The sequence below is a fragment of the Pristis pectinata genome, chromosome 1 (genome assembly GCF_009764475.1).
Source record: "Pristis pectinata isolate sPriPec2 chromosome 1, sPriPec2.1.pri, whole genome shotgun sequence".
Lineage (NCBI taxonomy): Eukaryota > Metazoa > Chordata > Chondrichthyes > Rhinopristiformes > Pristidae > Pristis > Pristis pectinata.
In genome coordinates, this window is record NC_067405.1 from 11,181,399 (window position 1) to 11,203,905 (window position 22,507).

Here is a 22,507-nt window from a genome sequence, read left to right on the forward strand (position 1 = left end):
TGCCTTTTCCCCCATAATTCCCCTACTATGCAAAAATCTATCTGTGTCTTAAATATTTTTAATGAGGTAGCCTCTCCTGCTTCCCTGGGCAGAGAATTACAGAGATTTACTTATCTCTGGGAAAAGCAGTTTCTCCTCATCTCCGTCCTAAATCTATTTCCCCGAATCTTGAGTCTATATCCTCTAGTTCTAGTCTCACCTACCAGCGGAAATAACCTTCCTGCCTCTATTTTATCTATCCCTTTCATAATTTTATATGTTTCAACAAGATCCCCTCTCATTCTTCTGAATTCCAGTGTGTATAGTCCCAGGCGACTCAATCTCTCCTCATAGGCTAACCCCCTCATCTCTGGAATCAACCTGCTGAACCTCCTCTGCACCGCCTCCAAAGCCAGCACATCTTTCCTCAAGTAAGGAGACCAGAACTGCACACAGTACTCCAGGTGCGGCCTAAGCAGTACCCTGTACAGTTGCAGCATAACCTCTCTGCTCTTAAATTCAATCCCTCTAGCAATGAAGGCCAACACTCCATTTGCCTTCTTGATAACCTGTTGCACCTGCAAATCAACCTTTTGCGATTCATGCACAAGCACTCCCAAGTTCCTCTGCACAACAGCATGCTGCAATTTTTCACCATTTAAGTAATAATCTGATCTATTTTTCCTTCTAAAGTGGATGATCTCGCATTTACCAACATTGTACTCCATCTGCCAGACCCTTGCCCACTCATTCACCCTATCGATATCTTTCTGCAGACTCTGCGCATCCTCTGAAGAATTTGCTTTTCCACTCAATTTAGTGTCATCAGCAAACTTAGATACTCTACACTCGGTCCTCTCTTCCAAATCGTTAATGTGTATCGTGAATAGTTGCGGGCCCAGCACCGACCCCTGCGGCAGTCCTCTCACCACTGATTATCAACCAGAGAAACACCCATTTATCCCAACTCCCTGCCTTCTATTGGTTAACCAATCCTCTATCCATGCTAATACATTACCCCCAACTCCATGCATCCATATCTTATGGATAAGTCTTTTATGCAGCACTCTATTGAATGCCTTCTGGAAATCCAAGTATACAATCTCCACCTGTTCCCCTCTATCCACTGTGCTCATTATATCCTCAAAGAACTCCAATAAGTTTGTCAGACAGGACCTGCCCTTCCTGAATACATGCTGCATCTGCCTGATGGAACCACTTCTATCCAGGTGTCTCGCTATTTCTTCCTTAATGATAGCTTCAAGCATTTTCCCGACTACAAACGTTAAGCTAACTGGTCTATAATTACCTGCATTTTGCCTACATCCTTTTTTAAACAGTGGCGTGACATACGGTGTCTTCCAGTCTGCCAGGACCTGCCCAGAGTCCAGAGAATTTTGGTAAATTTTCACAAGTGTTTCTACTGTAACTTCAACCATTGCTTTCAGTACCCTGGATTGCATCCCATCAGGACCAGGAGACTTGTCTACTTTTAGGCCCACTAGTTTGCTCATCACTACCTCTTTCGTGACAACAATTGTATCAAGGTACTCACCTCCCATCCCATCCATAACATTTCTATTTGGCACGTTAGACATGTCCTCCACCGTGAAGACTGACACAAAATAGTTATTGAAGGCATTGGCCATTTCCACATTACCCAATATTAGTTCTCCCTTCTCATCTTCCAAGGGATATATATTCACTTCAGCCACCCTTTTCCACTTTATATAATTTTAAAAGCTTTTACTGTCTGTTCTTATATTTTGTGCTAGTTTACTTTCATAGTTTTCTTCCCTTTCCTTATTGTTTGCTTAGTGCTTTTTAAAGTTTTCCCAATCTTCCAGTTTCCCAGTAGTCTTGGTGACTTTGTATACATGAGCCTTTATCAAATGCCTTCTTTTATTTCCTTAGTTATCCAAGGCTGGCTCTCCCCACCCTTACTGTCCTTGCTTTTAACTGGAATATACTTTTGTTGAGCACCGTGAAAAAACTCTTTGAAAGTCTTCCATTGTTCCTCAACTGTCCCATCATATAGTCTGTGTTCCCAGTCTATGCTAGCCAGTTCCTCCCTCATCCTGTTTTAGTCTCCCTTGTTTAGGCATAATACACTGGTCTTAGATCGAACTATTGCACTCTCCATTTGCATGAGAATCCCTAACTATGAGATAATTAATTTTACCTGTCTCATTGTACCGGACCAGATCTAAGATAGCATTTTCCCTTGTAGGTTCAACAACATGCTGTTCAAGAAAGCTATCACGGATGCATTCTATGAAGTCCTCCTCAAGACTGCCTCAACCAACTTGATTCGCCCAATCTATGTGCAAGTTAAAGTCCCCCATGACAACTGTTGTTTCATTCTTACATGCATCAAATATTTCTTGGTTTATTGCCTGTGCCACTGTAATGTTATTTATTCAGTGGCCTATGGACAACTCCCACCAGTGAATTTTTCCCTTTACTAGTCCTAACCTCTACCCAGATAGACTCAACATTCTGCTCCTTAGACCTTATATCATCTCTCACTATCGCCCTGATCTCAATCTTAATTAAGGGCACTACCTTATCTTCCTGCTTCTCCTTCCGTATTACAACTCTCTGCAATTTCTTGCAGTCTTGGGCAGAGTGGTTGCCATACCAAGCTGTGATGCATCCAGATTGGATGCTTTCTATGGTGCATCTATAAAAATTTGTAAGAGTCATCAAGGACATGCTAAATGTCCTTTGACCTCTGAGGAAGTAGAGGCATTGATGTGCTTTCTTGATTGTAGTGTCCATGTTGCAACCTGAACTTGCTTATGAACTGAAGAATAGGTTTGTGATCTTTAGTAACTTGATGCCAAGCATAAAAGTCAAGTGCTTTTCTGTTTTTTTTCCTAAGTTAAAGCTGTTAGTTATTTGGATATTTCCAGCTCACCAGAAAATGAAAGAACCTACCTGTTGGACCTCAAAGTTCTGAATTTTGCCACATCCGTCATAGAGTTGTAGGGCACTACAGCATAGAAACAGGCCCTTCAGTCCATCAAGTCCATGCCGACCTGCTTTTCTGCCTAGTCCAATCTACCTGAACCCAGACCAAAGCCGTTCGTACCTCTCTCATTCATGAGCCTATCCAGATTTCTCTTAAATGTTACAATTGAACCTGCATCCATCACTTCCATTGGCAGCTTGTTCCACACTTGCACCACCCTCTGAGTGAAATAGTTCCCCCTCAGATTCCCCTTAAATATTTCACCTTTCATTCTAAACCTATGACCTCTAGTCCTAGTTTCACCCAACCTGAGAGGAAAAAGTCTGCATGCATTCACCCTATCTATACCCCTCATAATTTTGTAAACCTCTATAAGATTCTCCTGCACTCCAGGGAATAGAGTCCTACCCTATTCAACCTTTCCCTATAACTCAGGTCCTCAAGTCCCAGCAACATCCTTGTAAATTTTCCCTGCACTCTTTCAAGCTTATTATTATCTTTCCTGTAGGTAGATGACCAGAACTGCACACAATACTCTCAAGTTTGGCCTCACCAATGTCTTATACAACCTCAATATAGCATCCCAACTCCCGTACTCAATGCCCTGATTTATAAAGTCCAATGTGCCAAAAGCTCTCTTTACAACCCTATCCACCTGTGATGCCACTTTCAAGGAATTATGGACCCGTATTCCCAGGTTCCTTTGTTCTACTGCACATCTCAGAGCCCTGCCATTCACTGCGTAAGTCCTACCCTGGTTTGTCCTGCCAGAATGCAACACCTCACACTTGTCTGCATTAAATTCCATCTGCCATTTTTCAGCCCATTTTCCCAGCTGGTCCAGATCATTTTGCAAGCTTTGATAGCCTTCCTCGCTGTCCAGTCTGCCCCTGATCTTGGTGACATCTGCAAATTTGCTGATCCAGTTTACCACATTATCATCTAAATCATTAATATAGAAGTTAAACAACAACGGGCCCAGCATTGATCCCTGCGGCACACCACTAGTCACAGGCTTCCAATCAGAGGGACAGCGATCTACCATAGAACCATAGAAAACTACAGCACAGAAAACAGGCCATTCGGCCCTTCTAGTCTGTGCGGAAACATTATTCTGCTAGTCCCATTTACCTGCCCCCAGCCCATACCCCTCCAGACCTCTCTCGTCCACTACTCTGGTTTTTCCCGCTTAGCCAACGTTGAATCCAATTGACGACTTCATCCTGAATACCAAGCGACTTATCCTTCTGGACCAGCCTCCCATGTGGGACTTTGTCAAAGGCCTTGCTGAAGTCCATGTAGACAATGTCCATCCCCTTCTCTTGATCAACCTTCCTGATAACCTCCTCAAACAACTCTGTAAGTTTGGTTAGACATGATCTGCCACGCACAAAGCCATGTTGATTATCCTTAATCAGGCCATGTCTATCCAAATACTTATATGTCCTGTCCCTCAGAATACCTTCCAATAACTTGCCCACAACTAATGTCAGGCTCACTGGCTATAATTTCTTGGCTTATTCTTAGAGCATTTCTTAAACAATGGAACAATATTAGCTATCCTCCAGTCCTCCGGCACCTCACCCGTGGCTAAGGACGTTCCAAATATCTCTGCTGGGACCCCTGGAATTTCTGCACTAGTCTCCTACAAGGTCTGAGGGGACACCTTGTCAGGCCCTGGGGATTTATCCACCCTAATTCTCTTCAAGACAGCAAGCACCCCCTCTTCCGTAATCGGATATGGTCTATGATCTCACCGCTCTTTTTCCTCAGTTCTGTCGACTCTTGTGTCTGTCTATCGAGAAAATACAGATGCAAAAAATTCTTATCAGTTATAACTTATCAATAACTCAATATCACTTATAACTTTGAATCCTATATTGTGCAGTAGCTTTGTATCCAGAACTACTTTGTTAATTGCAAGGAGCATTAGATGTTCTGAGAGGGGTGTGAAAATTGCTTTGTAAATGTTAAGCAAATATCAGCAAATTTGATGATAATTTGGGTCTGATATTTACAGCAAGGCAGGAAGGATGCAAGTGAGGCCATAGATAGTTAGTTAACCCATTGCCGAACCTGGTAAGCAGAGAATTTATTGGGTAAGCAAGAAGCTGAAATGCCGCTGCAGAGAACATTGAAGGATGATTTCTTTATTTTTTGGAGCTTAGGTGTTTGGAATTCCCAAGCATCGAATTGTCCATCCTTACTCGATCTGGATTGCATGTGACTATTGTCCTACAGCAATGTGATTAAAACTTAACTGTCCTCGGACATATTGTAATGTTACCCAATCTTGAGGCAATTAGCAATGGGCAATCATCACCTGCCTTGGCACATCTCCTATATACAGTATATTTATAAAAAACAACCTAGAAGTCTTGAGGAAGCCAGTTTATATTCCCAAAATAAAAGTAGCAATCTTATAATTGAAATAACTTTGCAGTTGAGCAATTTGATGAGACAGCAGACATTTGATCAACTAGAATCTGTAATTAGAGTGTGTGTCATGAAAGTCTACCTCATAATTAAGACTCAGTATTTCTTTTAGTTGTCCCTCATCACCTCATTTCTGCAGCTAATTGATTGTTTCCAGATTGATACATTTATCCACCCATGGGTTGCTTTTGTGCTGATCAAGGGAACAATCCAGCATTAACACTGGAAGTTAAATCCATTGGTTCACTGCAAGTCTATCCTGACCCTAAAATGTTTCTCCCTTTCCTAAAAATGTGTTTGCTTATTCCTGCAATTCATACAGCTGCTTGTGGCATGTTGTCAAAGCTTTCTGTTTGCATGCATTTACCTTCATCATGCATAGTGTAGTGGTTAGCGTGATGCTATTACAGCGCCAGCATCCCGGGTTCAATTCCCACTGCCGTCTGTAAGGAGTTTGTACATTATCCCCATGACTGCATGGGTTTCCTCTGGGTGCTCCGGTTTCCTCCCACATTCAAAAGACATATGAGTTAGGAGCTGTGGGCATGCTATGTTGGCGCCAGAAGCGTGGCAACACTTGCAGGCTGCCCCTCAGCACATTCTCAGTAACGCAAAAAGATGCATTTCACTGTGTGTTTTGATGTACATGTGACTAATAAATAAATATCTTTATATTAGCTTATCTTACCCACTGATGGAAACTTTCCTACATCTTGCTGTTGTGCTGTTATTCCTTCCCTTCCAGATCCCTGTGTCGTGTGTCTGAAATCAGATTTGGCTCAGGCAAGATAGAAGATGTCCTTTCTGACAATCCAATGGTTTGGTGGTTACGGTTACATATGATAATTATGTAACAGTACATATTACATATGACAGTTTTCTTTTAAGCTTCAGTCTTATTTATTGAGATTTTAATTCCCCAGCTGCCCAAGTGAGATTCAAATTCATGTCTTCAGAGCATAGTCCCACCTCCGTGTACTAATCTAGCATTTTAGCCGCTTTGCCACCATGTTTCCAGCTTTTTTGCCTGAGGCTTCCATTACTGATCTCCAGCATCCAAGCTGTCACACTATTTCTATCAGCATTTCGGGTCAGAGGGGTTGAATGGTATCAACTCTTCTGGGAAAAGGTACTGAGATTGGACACAGAGACAGAGACAGAGATTCCTTTTCTTTAGCTAATTAAGATGAGATGTCTTTATCAATCACACGTACATCAAAACACATAGTGAAATGCACCTTTTGCATAGTGTTCTGGGGACAACCCGCAAGTGTCGCCACGCTTCCAGCGCCAACACAGCATGCCCACAACTTCCTAACCCGTACGCCTTTGGAATGTGGGAGGAAGTCGGAGCACCCGGAGGAGACTCACGCAGACACACGGGGAGAACGTACAAACTCCTTACAGACAGCAGCGGGAATTGAATCCAGGTCGCCGGCGCTGTAATAGCGTTATGCTAACCGCTACTCTACCGTGCCTTTCTTTAAAGAATTCAGTAACAGTCCAGATGAAGGATCTTGATCTGAAATGTCAGAATCAGAATCAGATTTATTATCACTGTCTTATATGACGTGTAATTTATTGTTTTGTGGCAGCAGTACTGTGTAAAGACATAAAATTACTATAAATTACCAAGTAAATAAATAGAGCAAAAGAAAGGAATAATGAGGTAGTGCTCATGGGTTCTTTGACCATTTGGAAATCTGATGACAGAGGGGAGGGAGCTGTTCCTGAATCACTGAGTGTGGGTCTTGAGGCTCCTGTACCTCTTCCCCGATGGTAGTAACGTGAAGGGGGCATGTCCCGGATAGTAAGGGTCCTAATGATGGATGCTGCTTTCTTGAGGTGCTGCCTCTTGAAGACGTCATCGATGATGGGGAGGTTTGTGCCCGTGATGTTGGCTGAGTCTACAACCCTCTGGAGGAGATTTAGCAGGATGCTGCCTGGATTGGAGAGCATGTCTTATGAGCATAGGACGAGCGAGCTGGGGCTTTTCTCTTTGGAGAGAAGGAGGATGAGAGGTGACTTGATAGAGATGTACAAGATGATAAGAGGCATAGATCGGGTGGACAGTCAGAGACTTTTTCCCAGGGTGAAAGTAGCTAACACGGGGTGCATAATTTTAAGGTGATTGGAGGAAGGTATAAGGGGGATGTCAGAGGCAAGTATTTTACACAGAGAGTGGTGGGTGTGTGGAACGCACTGCTGGCAGAGGTGGTGGAGGCAGATACGTTAGGGACATTTAATAGACTCTTAGATAGACACATGAATGATAGAAAAATGGAGGGCTACATATGTGGGAGGGAAGGGTTAGATAGACCTTAGACCAGGGTAAAATATCAGCACAACATCTTGGGCCAAAGGGCCTGTACTGTGCTGTAACATTCTATGTTCTTAAACATTAAATCAAAACAGAGAATGCTGTAGTTTCTCCTCAGTTCAGATGACGTCTGTGGAGAGAGAAGCAGACTAAATGGGCCAACTCACTATCGTTTCATGAAAAAGACGTGGAAGCGATTTTTAAATTTCACCTCATGTCTCTGGATGATTAGTCTGGGTTTCTGGAGTGCTAATCCAGTAATATTATTAACATGATACCATATACCCATATTCAAGGGAATGAAACAACTGCTCATTATGAGATAAATAAAGATAACGATAATTGCACATGGACAATAGCAATGAGCAGATCTTGCTAGCCTGGTTGAACTGCCCAGAAATACCATCTGTCATCTCACCATCCTTGTACCTGCATGGTTGGATCAGAAGGAAAGACTTGTTTACTGGCTGTTCAGCTGTGTTCAGCCAGCCAGAGGATGTCACAGTCTTGCTGAGATTTCTAGGGTTAAGCTGGATCATTGCTTCTTCTGCCATTGGGACCCCTTTCATTTGATTGGGGATTCTAAAGCCCAGTGGTACAGACAGTAGAGCTGCTGCCTCACAGCATCAGAGACCCAGGTTCAATCCTGACCTCGGGTGCTGTCTGTGTGCATTTTGCATGTTCCCCCTGAGTCCGTGTGGGTTTCCTCTAGGTTCCTCCACATCAGAGAGACATGTGGGTTAGTAGGTGACTTGGTCACTGTTAATTACTCCTGTTATGTATGTGAGGAGCAGTATCTGGGGGAGTTGATAAGAATGTAGGGAGAATAAAAACTGGGATTCAAAGTCAAAGTCAAGTTTATTGTCATATGCACAAGTACATGTATGCACTGATGCAATGAAAAACTTACAGCAAAGAAAACATAAATTAACAATATAAATTATACAAAATTATGCAAGAAAGAACACAATTAGAACAAAATAAAATGAAGTCTATTGTAATGCAATATGGTCATAGTGTTGCTATACTGAGGTAGTGATTAGGGTTGTGCAGGTTGGTTCAAGAGCCAAATAGTTCTTGAAGCTGGTGGTGTGGGACTTCGGGCTTCTGTACCTCCTGCCTACTGGTAGCCGTGAGAAGATGGCACGGCCTGGATGATGGGGATCTTTAATGATAGATGTTGCCTTCTTGAGGCAGCGCCTCATGTAGATACTTTCACTGGTGGGAAGTGCCCGTGATGTATTGGGCTGAGTCCACAACTCTCTGCAGCTTTGAATGTAGGATAAGAGTAAGTGGATGGTTGGCATGGATTTTGTGAGCCAAAGATATGTTTCTGTCCTGTATCTCTTTAAAAGAACATTTGCTTTAGTTTAATTTTTCTTAATTAACTATTTTTCAGATTTTAATCATTTTAAATACTATATTCCTTTAATTATTCACAACTTTTAAATGCATCAGAATATTGACTAAAATTGGAAAGAAGCCTCACAAACATTGACAGGAGGTGAAACCTCTGCTCAGCTTTGCCTTCTGTGGAAGAATGTTGGGACATTCTGGGGACTAGGGCAGTATGAGGTCTACTCTGCATCTGGCCCAAATAAGTGGACCAGCCTGTGGGCGGAATCTTCAGGCAGCAGCTCCAGTCCAGGAAGGTTCACCCAACGTTTCAGACTGATGTTCTTTCATTAGAGCTGGAAACCATTGAATAAAAAATGAGCAGTATGATGATGCAGTGACCCAGGTTCAATCCTGACCTTGGATGCTGTCTATGTGGAGTTTTCATGTTCTCCCTGTGAACATGTGAGCTTCCTCCGGGTGCTCCATTATTTTCCCACATCCCAAGAACATGTTGGTCGAAAGACTGATTGACCACTGTAAATTGCCCCAGTGTAGATGGGTGGGAGTGAATCATATCTTTATTAGTCACATGTACATCAAAACACACAGTGAAATACATCTTTTGCGTAGAGTGTTCTGGGGACAGCCTGTAAGTGTTGCCGCACTTCTGAGGCCAACGTTGCATGCCCACAGCTTCCTAACCTGTATGTCTTTGGAATATGGGAGGAAACCAGAGCACCCAGAGGAAACCCACGCAGACATGGGGAGAACATACAAACTCCTTACAGATAGCGGCCGGAATTGAACCCGGGTCACTGGCGCTGTAATAGCGTTACGCTAACCGCTACACTACCGTGCCCAAAGATGCAATTGCATTGGCCAGGAATCGAACCTGGGCCTTCCGCGTGGCAGGCGAGAATTCTACCACTAAGCCACCAATGCAATCATGGGGTGGAGGTTTAATAGGCAAGTGAAAAAATAGGTTAAAAGAAATAAGTTGGGGAATGGGATTGATGAAGTTGTTCCAGGAGCCAGTATGGATGATGGTCTGAATGGCCTTGTTCCATGCCTTAAGGAAATGTGAGAAAGCAATGGGCGAAGTTACAGGGAGAGGCTGAAATTCTTATCCTCCTTCATTGCTTTCTGTTCAGCATTTTCCAGATCTGACAAAAGTCCATTGATCTGAAATTTTAACTCTGTTCTCTCTTCATAGAGTCTGTCCGACAAGCTGAGGATTTGCAGCACTTCCTGCCTTTGCTAGAACATAGAACATAGAACAGTACAGCACAGGAGCAGCCCACAATATTGTGCCAAACTATTTAAGCTCATGGCAGCAAATTAAACTGATCCCTTCTGCCTGCACGTGGTCCATATCTCTCTGTTCTCTACATATTCAGGAGAATGAGTTCTCCTAAACTACTTCACTCAGAGGGTGGTGCGAGTGTGGACTGAGCTGCCAGTGGTGGATGCAGGTTCATTTGTAACATTTAAGAGAAGTTTGGATGAGAGAGGTATGGAGGGCTATGGTCTGGGTGTGGATAGATGGGACTAGGCAGAAAACCAGGCTGGCATGGACTAGATGGGCTGAAGGGCCTGTTTCTGTGCTGTAGTGTTCTATGAATTCATGTGCCTGTCTAAGAAACGCCTCTGTTGTATCTGCCTCCACTACTACCCCTGGCAGAGCATTCCAGGCACCCACTACTCTGTTTAAAAACTTGCCCCACACATCTCCTTTGAATTTTCTCCCTCTCACCTTGAATGCATGTCCTCTAGTATGAGACATTTCAGCCCTGAGAAGAAGATACCGGCTGTCTATCCATGCCTGTCATAATCTTATGAACTTCCATCAGGTCTCAAACTCAGCCTCCACCACTCCAAAGAAAACAACCCAAGTTTGTCCAATATCTCCTGATAGCACCTGCCCTCCAAACCAGGCAGCATCCTGGTAAGCCTCTTCTGCACCCTCTCCAAAGTCTTCGCATCCTTGCTTCAGATTTTGTTTCAGTACTTTACTTCTTCAACATTAATTGAGTTATTGGTGTGTTGGTTCCTTGCCAAGATACACTTACCGAGCATGTTGTCAAGAATGTTTAAAACTCACACTTCTAATTCTCAGAGGAAATGCAATGGGATTTATGCATAATGCACAATTTGGCGAGCTCCCAAAAATAACCTGCTTCTGTTTTTAAATGACAGTTCGTCATGGCCAACAGTTATTGTCTGGCCTCAGCTGATACAAACATCAGTGAGTACCAACAATCCAGACAAGGATGCTATTCACACTCAACTGTTTATTTCAACAAATTCTTTTTTCAAGGGAAGCTTTTGTTTAACATGGAAAAAAGCTGTTGTCATCAAATTTGACCTCCTGATTTAAAAAAAATTGATAAAAAGGTAATCCTCAAACCAAAAAAATAGTGAGGCCCACTTAGTCCATCTCTGATGTGGCTCTGAACAGAGCTTCTGAATGTGCAAAAGGGATTTATTCCCTGCCTATCAAATTCTTGCATATTCATGTATAGCACTGGGCAAAAACAAATGAACCTTGTCAACAGACAGATGGAATATTATTCTCAATCTCTTGCAATGCTACGAGACATTTGGTCATCCATAACATCAACTGCTTTGGCAAGTAATACACTTTTCTGAGCTTAGTCTGGTCAGACATCTGTTGTACCTTGGCTTCTACCACTTTGTCAAACCTGACAGTTCCCTGCATCCATCGCTGGTGTAGGAAACACCGGGGTGTTCCTTAATATCAAACAATTTTTTGCATCATGATTCTTGCACACAGTACCAACAGACTAATGGATTAGTAACCTCTGTAACACTGAACATGTGGCATATTGGCTTTAACACATCACTGAATACAAAAGAGAAATGACAAACTAGAACATAGAACGGTACAGCACAGGAACAGGCCCTTCAGCCCACGATGTTGCGCCAAACTAATTAAACTAGTTATTAAATGCTGAACTAAAACAGTCCCCTCTGCCTACGCAAGGTTCATATCCCACCATTCTCTGTGTGTTTACATTCGTAGCTAAGAGCCTCTTAAGCACCTCTATTGTATTTACGTCCTGAAGAAGGGTCCCGACCCAAAATGTTGACCACCTGCTGTTCTCCACGGATGCTGCCTGGTCTGCTGAGTTCCTCTATCATCATCGTGTTTTTCATCTAGATTCCAGCATCTGCAGTCCTTTGTTTCTCTATCGTATTTACCTCCAACACCACCCCTGGCAGCTTGTTCCAGGCACCCACCACTCTCTGTGTGAAAAAACTTGCCTCACACATCTCCTTTGAACTTACTCCCTCTCACCTTAAGTGCATGTCCTCTAGTATTAGACTTTTCGACCCTGGGAAAAAGATACCAGCTGTCCACTTCATCTATGCCTCTCATAATCTTATAAACCTCTATCAGGTCTTCCCTCAGCCTCGGTTGCTCCAAGAAAATAACCCAAGTTTGTCCAACCTCTCCCCATCGTACATGGCCTCTAATCCAGGCAGCATCCTGGTAAACCACTTCGGCGCCCTCTCCAAAGCCTCCACATCCTTCCTATAATGGGCTGACCAGAAGTGAATGCAATACTCTAGATGCAGTCTAACCAGAGTTCAATAAAGATGCAACATATTTCCTGACTCTTGAACTCCATTCTTCGGCAAATAAAAGCAAGTGTGACATTGGCCTCCTTTATACCCTATCAATTTGTGCAGCCACTTTCAGAGAACTATAGTCTTGGACCCCAAGATCCTTGACTTCTGGGAAATCGCATGGATTTTGGGAGCTACTGTCTGTTAGTTAAAGAGTTGCAGCAACAAACAATCTACACCACAGTAGCATAGCGGTTAGCATAACACTATTACAGCACCAGCGATCGGGGTTCAATTCCCGTCGATCTCTGTCAGGAGTTTGTACGTTCTCCCCATGACTGCGTGGGTTTCCTCCGGGTGCTCCAGTTTCCTCCCATGTTCCAAAGACGTACGGATAGGTAGGTTAACGTGGGTGTAACTGGGTGGCTCGGGCTAATTGGGCCGGAAGATCCTGTTACTGTGTTACATAAATAAAAGTTTCATAAAGTTTTAATGTTTTACTGGAGCAGGGAAAATGAATTGTCGGCATCTTGGGTTGAAACCCTGCATCTGGAATGGGAGAGGAAAGGTGATTTAGCCAGAAAAGAGAAGAGAGGGAGTGAGACACTGGCAAGAGGTAGTTGGTGGACGGTGGGGGAGGGGGCTTGAAGGATGACAGGCAGGCCGAGCCAGGTAGGGGAGGGGGAGGGATGGAGCTGGGAGACATGATAGATGGAGGCATACAGGAAAAAGGAGGAAGGTAGACCCAAGAGGTGGTGGGTCAAGCAGAAGAGTTTGCAGATTTGATAAACTCAAGAAATATTACAGTCCTTCTTAATCCCCAGATATTTGGTGAGTTTTCAGTTCAAGAGATGTGGGAATCTCTGGCCTATCCCTGCTTGCTTTTGAGAAGCCACTTTCTTGAACCACTGCAGTTCTTGAGTTGAAGATGCTCACACAATGCTGTTAGGTTGGGTTCCTGAATTCAGAACAAATGACAATGAAGGAACAGTGATTATTGTCCAAAGCAGGATGGTGTGTGACTTGGAGAGTGACTTGCAGATAGGTAATGTTTCAACGCACTTTTGTCCTTCTTCATGGTAAAGGTTGCAGGTTTCGGAAGTGCTATTGAAGAAGTCTTGATTGCTGCGTTGTATTTTGTAGTCAAAGCACACTGTAGCCACAGTGCAGCGATGAAAATGATCTATCACGAAAACCAGCCTCCCCTCCCAGCCTCCTCTGCTTATACTCCCCGCTGCCTCGAGAAAGCAGCCAACATAACCAAAGGCCCCTCCCACCCAGGTCATTCTCCCTTCTCCCCTCTTCCATTGGGTAGAAGAGAGAAAAGCTTGAAAACACACCACCACCAGTTTCGATCCTGCTGTTATAAGACTGCTGAACGGACCTCTTGTATGATAAAGATGAATTCTTGAACTCTCAATTTATCTCCTCAAGACCCTTGCACCTCATTTGTCTACCTGCACTGCACCTTCTCTGTAACTGTAACACTTTATTCTGCATTCTGTTATTTCTTTTCCCTTTTTACTACCTCAATGTACTAATGTTTGGAATGATCCGTCTGGATAATATGCAAACCAAGTTTTTCACTGCGCTTTGGTACATGTGACAATAATAAACCGATTACTTCTGATGGGGCGGGAAGAAATTCTAAGGGTGGTGGATGAAATGTCAGTCAAGCAAATTGCTTTATCCTGGATGGCTTCAAAGTCCTTGGGTACTAGAGTTGCACACATTCAAGCAAGTGGAGAATATTCCATCATGTTTGTGCCTTGTAGATGATGGAAGTGCTTTGGAGTGTCAGGAGGTGAGTTATTCACTGCAGGATATCCAATTTCTGACCTCATAGGGTCATTGAGTCATACAACACAGAAACAGGCCCTTCAGCCCATCATGCCCAACTATCAAGCATCAATCTACATCTGTACTTGAAGCCACTCTACCAATGTGGCTGGTGCAGTCAAATTTCTGGTTAGTGATGGTGGAGGTGCTGTTAAGAGAAAGTGATTGGATTCTCTCGTTGGAGACGGTTGTGATGTGTTAATGATACATGCCAATCTATGCCTGCCTATGACTGGATTTATGCACAAGTGTTGCACTGGAACAACTTCATGAGAGATACTAGTTCTGGGATACGGACTTTCAGCCCCACAACTGGAAAGTTGCCAGGTACCAGTATGTGGTATTCTGGTATTTCTCAGCATTATGTGGAGTGAATGGTACTGGGTGAAGATCATCTTTTGTGATGAGGGCAACCACAAGAGGCCAACGTAGATCATCTGCTCAGCATTTCTGGCTGAAGATGTCTGTGAACACTTCAGCCTTAGAGTTATACCAGCATGGAAGCAGGCCCTTCAGCCCAACAAGTCCATGCCAACCAAAGTGCCCACCTAATCTAATCTCACTTGCCTGCGTTTGGCCCTTATCCCTCCAAACCTTTCCTATCCATGTATCTGTCCAAGTATCTTTCAAATGTTGTTAACGCACCTGCCTCAAACACTGGCAGCTCATTCCCTATATTCACCACCCTCTCCGTGAAGCAGTTGCCCCTCAGGTCCCTTTTAAATCTTTCCCCCTCACCTTAAATCTATGCACTGTAGTTTTTGGTTCCCTTTGACTGAGTGCATTCAACCACTCTATGCCTTCATGATTTTATGCACCCCTATAAGATCACCCTTCAGTCTCCTACGCTGCAAGGAATAAAGTCCTAGCCCGCTCAAACTTTGTCTATAAGTCAGGCCCTTGAGTCTTGGCAACATTCTCGTAAATCTCCTTTACACCCTTTCCAGCTTTATGATGTCCTTCCTATAACAGGGTAACCAAAACTGTACACAATACAAGTGTGGCCTCACCAGTGTCTTGTAAAACTGCAACATAACCTTGTACAATTACAACTTGTTTGAGTCCAGTAAATCTTGTTCCAGTAAACATATGCAGGCAATTTAAAGTATTCTAGCAAAATGTCAGCTTCAATGGGAAGAGGCGTATCTGTCTGTCAACAGATTTGTGTTGGCTGGAATAAAAATCAGGTCAAAACCACTTTTCCCATGATTTCCCAGTTGAATCACTTGAACCCCTCGCATTCACTCAAGCAGTTCTTAGCAAATGTTAAGAACATAGAACATAGAACATTAGAGCACAGTACAGGCCCTTCGGTCCACAATGTTGTGCTGACATTTTATCCTGCTCTAATACCTATCTAACCCTTCCCTCCCACATAGCTCCCCATTTCTCTATCAAGAATCCAAGCTCCATTCCAAATACGGAGGAAATTTCCTTCGGATAAAATTTCAAACTGAGACTCTGTAAGATATAAAACTTCCAGACACTCTCTGGAAGATATAAAGATAGTCCAAAACACTTTTCAAAGAACAACAAGTGAGTTCTGATTGAAAAAAATATCCTTCAATCAACTCACTTGTTTCATTGCTGTTTTCAGCACCTCACTGTACCGACATTGCTGCTGGGTTTTGCTACAATCTAGAAGTGGCTGCACTTCAGAAGCACTTCACTGTCTTTAAGGTGCATTGGATAAGATTAAGAATGGGCCATCAAAACATTTTATTCTATTAAAGGCATTTAAGCATAATTAAATGAAAGTTACTGGGTTTTTTTGTCATCGATGTTGACAGGTTCCTTCTTGGAGTACCCAATCATTCACATCACTGTGGCGTCTGGTCGAATTCAGCAGTAGTTATCATTACTTAAGTTTTGATTCAAGTTGCTTCACTTCCTTCTCTGCTGCATTGAAGAGCTGTCCTGACCACAGCTTGAAACCCATTTGTCAAACGCCAGCTCTCAAAAGCACTCTGCAGCAGTTATTTTTAAAATCATTTTTTGAGGTTAGAAAGAGGCAGGGATAAAGGAGAGATATTATTTTATGTACCTCAGGTAAATGATAGTAGTAATGATGGGAATGGAGAATAAAAAGCAATATTGAGGGAAATTATGGTATAATATCCAACATGTTTAATGTTGTTACCCCATTGTTTTTATAACCATCTCGGTTGATGGATTTTCAGTGTAATTTCCCTAAATGTGGCAAGTGAAACAGATCCAACGTGACCATATAGTCTACAAAATAGACACATGCGGTTCACCCTATCCACATCATTAGTTGATTACAATCTCCCTTGTTGAGATTTGAGTGAGTTGCAGAAAGTATTTTTCGGACATTGATATTGCTAGATCTTGGTCTTCAACTTTGGGACCATTGCTTGTTTGTGAATTCAGTTGAGGGCCCAGTCTCCAAATCATCTACCCCAGTTATCGTCATCTTTTCAAGGTAGCACCTGTTTGATCATTTAGTAATGAAAACATTTCCCTTTGTTCAACACATTTGTGATGGTGTTGTGTGAAATGGTTCTTTTCGGTCTTAAGGATCAAGGACTCTGGACACGAGCTTTGGATATCAAACCTAGTTTAATCACAAAGGCAAATGTGGGGACAGAATGGATGGGAACAGACACACACTCACATGCACACAGGAGACTGCGAACATGCAAGGGGGCATCGCAACTAGGATAAGATACACTCACACACACACACTGATACACACAAGCACAATAACAATGTACAACTTCAGAATATAATACTTCAATGCTTGACCCACACTAGCATTGGCTCTAAGACTGCCTGGAATCTGAGTAAAACGCCCCCAAACCACATGGTGATGCACTCTTACCAGTGATCTCTGCAGCATTGTCTCACTACTCCTGGGGTCATCAAAAGAGGAAGGGCTAGGGGATTGCAGCCCTTTTTATAGTGCTAGGAGGCTGGGTGGACCCTCACTGTTGTGATTTAAATGAGCCAATGGTGTGGGGGTCAAAGACAAAGGCACCTGCCACAGCCAATGGTCAGGCAAGTTCAGAGTGGTCAGACAAGTTCAGAGGCAAAAGGTACTCTCACACCTGAGGGATGGGTGGAGCCACACCTTGATTGACAGTAGTATCACTTCCGATCAGAGGAGCAATGCTGTCCTCCGGTCAGTGGGGATCAGTGTCATTACTGTCATGTGACAGCCATGTGCTGTCTCACTACAGATGGAAATTGATCAATTTCTTTCCAGCTCTGAATAATAATTTGCATTTTTTCTTGGAGACTGGGCTGTCAAACTCACATTTCTCTCCTACCTTTTCTTGTGATTCGAACTCTTGAACTTCTTCACCATCAGTCAGTCTACACTTGCTGTGAATTTTAATTTGCAGGATGTCTCTATTGACTTTTTGAGGTGTTTAGAAAGCTCAGTTATGCTTCTCCATACAGTTTGTAGACTTATTAACTCTTCCATTTCAAAAATCAGTAGGTCACCAGAATGAAACTAAACACATCAAATGTGAATTTTCATGGAAGGTATTGGCAGCTGACTGCATCACTGTCATGTAATGAGTTGCGTTTTCAAAGTCAAAGTCGAGGTTATTGTCATAGCACAAGTACATGTATGCACAGGTGCAATGAAAAACTTACAGCAGCATCACAGGCACATAGAATCTGATAAGCAGCATTCACGAGAAAAACATAAATTATATGCAATTTTTACAAGAAAGAAAATTAGAGCAAATAAAAACAAAGTCCATTGTAATGCAAAGTGGTCAAAGTCATCATAGTGTTGCTATACTGAGGTAGTGATTAGGGTTGTGCAAGTTGGTTCAAGAACCGAATGGTTGAAGAGAAGTAGCCGTTCTTACATAGAACAGTACAGCACAGAACAGGCCCTTTGGCCCACAATGTTGTACTGACATAGCTAATCCCTCCAACCTACAGAATGCCCATATCCCTCCATTTTCCTCTCATTCTTGAAGCTGGTGGTGTGGGACTTCAGGCTTCTGTACCTCCTGCCCGATGGTAGCTGCAAGAAGATGGCATGGCCCGGATGGTGGGGATTTCTGATGATAGATGTTGCTTTCTTGAGGCAGCGCCTCATGTAGATACTATCAATGGTGGGAAGTGTGTATGGGGCTGAATCCACTACTCTCTGCAGCTTCTTACATTCCAGTGCATTCAAATTGCCATACCAGGCCATGACACAACCAGTCAGGATCCTTTCAACTGTACATCTGTAGAAGATTGTTGGAGTGTTCAGGGACATGCTGAACCTCCATAAGAAAGTAAAGATGCTGGTGAGCCTTCCTTATGATTGTATCAATGTGCTGGGCTCAGGACATGTCATATGATATGTTGGTGCCCAGGAATTTAAAGCTGCTGACTCTCTCCACTGCCAATCCCCCAGTGTAGACCAGCGCATGTTCGCCCTCCTTCCCCTTCCTGAAGTCAACAATCAGTTCTTTAGTTTTACTGACGTTGAGCGAGAGGTTGTTGTTGCGGCACCACTTAACCAGGTGTCCTGTCTTGCTCCTGTACACTGACTCATCACCACCTGTGATTCTTCCAACAACAGTGTATTTATTAATACATACAAACATGGGTGAGAATGAATCAACTTGATAACTTCAGATATGGAACCAGAAAGAGTACTGGAAATACTCAGCAGGTCAGGCAGGATCTGTAGAAATAGGAACAAAATTAATGTTTCAGGTTGAATACCCTTCATCAGACAGCATCTGTACATTTTTGATTTTGTATCTGGAATTACTACCAAAGCCAATCTATTAAATTTGGCAGTGTTAACATGGGAGACCTAATTCCCTCCATTTCTCAAATATTTTATTTTCAATTTATCAGAATTAGAATCAGAATCAGATTAATTCGATTCACATGTGACTAATAAAGATATCTTATCTTATCTTATGAAATTTGTTGTTTTGCGGTAGTAGTACAGTGCAAAGACATAAAGTTACAATAAATTTCAAAAATAAATAATCCAAAGAAAAAGGATTATTGTGGTAATGTTCATGGGTTCATGGACCGTTCAAGAATCTGATGGTGGAGGGGAAGAGGCTGTTTCTGAATCACTGAGTGTGGTTCTTCAGGCTCCTGTACCTCCTCCCCAATGGTAGTAATGAGAAGAGGGCATGTCCCGGATGCTGAGGGTCCTTCATGATGGATGCTGCCTGCCTGAGGCACCACGTCTTGAAGATGTCCTCGAGGGCGGCGAGGGTTGTGCCAGTGATGGAGCTGACTGAGTCTACAACCCTCTGCAGCCTCTTGCGATCCTGTGCATTGGAGCCTCCATACCAGGCTGTGATGCAACCAGTCAGAATGCTCTTCACCGTACATCTATAGAAATTTTCAAGAGTCTTTGGTGACATACTGAATCTATATTTTATGAAATACATGATCTGTTTTCCATTCAATGGTAATGCACCATTAATTACCAACATATCTCTTTCTGATCATATTGTAAGTCCTTAACTTCCATCTCCCCAACTTCATAGAACATAGAACACTACAGCACAGTACAGTGTCTTTGGCCCACAATGTTGTGCCGACATTTTATCCTGCTCTAAGATCTATCTAACCCTTCCCTCCCACATGGCTCCCCATTTCTCTGTCATTCATGTGTCTAAGGGTCTCTTAAATGTCCCTAATGTATCTGCCCCCGCAACCTCTGCAGGCAGTGCGTTCCACACACCCACCATCCCCCTGACATCCCCCTTATACCTTCCTCCAATCACCTTAAAATTAAGTCCCCTCAAGTTAGCCACTTTTGCCCTGGGAAAAAGTCTCTGTCTGTCCACTCAATCTATGGGAAACTTGAATCCTTACACTGCCAGTTGTGAATGATTCAGCATTTGCTCCTTGGGTAGACTATCTGGATAAACTGTAAAGACATTGAAATCTCTGTTAAACCTTCTCAGTTTGACATGCTCTTTTTCTCTTTCTTTCCAGGGAAACGTTACATTTTCCTGCACAGAGCCACACATTGTTCCGGTCACATTCATGGCATCCAGTAGTTACTTGCTGTTGCCAGGAATGCCTCAAAAGGAAGAGATATCTCTAAGCTTTCAGTTCCGCACCTGGAACAAGGATGGGCTGCTACTGTACAATAAGCTACACAAAACATCGGGAGTTGTGCAGATTCACCTCAGTGATGGGAAACTAAAAGTAACTGTTCATGAATCAAGGAGCCAGGCTGACATCACTACAGGTAATTACAGCAGTTCATTTTTCTGCCTGTTATGACAGAACATGATCTATTGAACTAGGGAGGACCTCTTGCCTTAATCTTTCATCACTTTAAGACTGCACTCAGTAAACATCAAAGCCTCTCAATGCATAAAGAGTGTCATTTTGTATCCAGCATAATCTGGTTCACCTTTTTCCTGAACAGATTGAATGTTCTCAGTGTACTGCTTCATGCTGTGAGATCACATGTCAAGACATTTTTTTTCAAACAGGAATGTCTGAAAAATTTGTGTGGCTTTTTAATCATTATTTCTGCAAAGTAAATTGCTCCACATTAATTCTTCATTAATAATTACACTGAAGCAAATATGCCACTGTAATACCTGTTATCATTTATTTAATTTATTAGCAATCATATTAAATTTAATATTATGGCTATAAAGTACAGACTTATGAGGGTGAAATTGCTTCTTGCTCTGCATACAATATTCTAACCGCAGTACCCTAAACTCTGCTTCTCAGATTTGATTTTGTTGGCTTCAAAAGAACCAAATTTTGGAAGCAGAATGCAAGCTCCATCCTCTGCTATGTTCAGATTGATGCAGTGACGACCTGGTCATGTGATACTCGACTATCATTTCGGTTCACATGCTGAACATACATGATGAATGCTTTTAGTTTTCTGCAGTAAATCCAAGCAGTGATGCAATGGGAATATGGAGTGAGGTTTGAAGGTCACACATGGCTGTACTGAAGAGCAGAATGGGCTTAATATGTCAAATGGCCTATTCTTACTTCTACTTCTTGGTAATTGGTCATTGGTTTATTATAGTCACATGTACCGAGATACAGTGAACAACTTTATTTTGCATGCCAACCAGATTATCATTCCAAACATAAGTACATTGAGGTAGGACAAAGGGAAAATCTATAATGGAATTCAGAATCTAGTGTTACAGTTGCAGAGAAAGTGCAGTGCAGGGAGATAAAAAAGGTGCAAGGGCCATGACGAGGCAGATTGAGAGATCAAGAGTTTGTCTTTATCATACCAGAGGTCCATACAAGAGTCTTATAACAGTGGGATAAAAGCTGTTCTTAAACCTGGTAGTGCATGTTTTCAAGCATTTCTATCTTCTGTCAATGGAAGGGGGGAGAAGAGAGAATGACCCGGGTGGGAAGGGTCCTTGATTATGTTGGCTGCTTTTCTGGGGCAATGGAAAGTGTAGACAAGGGTCCATGCAAGGGAGGCTGGTTTTCGTGATGGACTGAGCTGAGTCCACAACTCTCTGCAATTTCTTGTGGTCTTGGGCAAAGCAGTTACCATACCAAGCTGTGATTATCCAGAAAGGACACTTTATATGGTTCATCTATAAAAAATGGTGACTGTCAATGGGGACATGCTGGATTTCCGTAGCCTTCTGAGGAAGAGGGGGCGCTGGTGAGCTTTCTTGCCATTGAAGAAGACTATTAGGTCCATAGAGCCCAGAGGAGATGATGGAAGCAGATAAAATCATTTTGTTTAATTGAAATTTATTGGTATTAGTATTGGTATTGGTTTATTATTGTCACGTACCGAGGTACAGTGAAAATCTTGTCTTGCATACCATTCGTACAGATCAATTCATGGCATCAAATCAGAGGTAGTATCGGGTATTCAACAAGCAAGTGTAGAAGGATTCAGACCTAAAGCGATTAGCGTAACGCTATTACAGCGCCAGCAACCCAGGTTCAATTCCGGCCGCTGTATGTAAGGAGTTTGTACGTTCTCCCCGTGTCTGCATGGGTTTCCTCTGGGTGCTCTGGTTTCCTCCCACATTCCAAAGGCGTATGGGTTAGGAAGTTTTGGG

General features: G+C 42.8%; 1 non-coding gene and 1 pseudogene across 1 annotated transcript; one reads left to right on the forward strand and one right to left on the reverse strand.

Annotated features, from left to right (window-relative positions):
* Nucleotides 1-22,507, forward strand: part of LOC127572767 (contactin-associated protein-like 5) — a 991,970-nt pseudogene that overhangs the window by 506,984 nt on the left and 462,479 nt on the right.
* On the reverse strand, nt 9,919-9,989 carry trnag-gcc (transfer RNA glycine (anticodon GCC)). Its single transcript has one exon. It is a non-coding gene; the product is annotated as a tRNA-Gly (tRNA).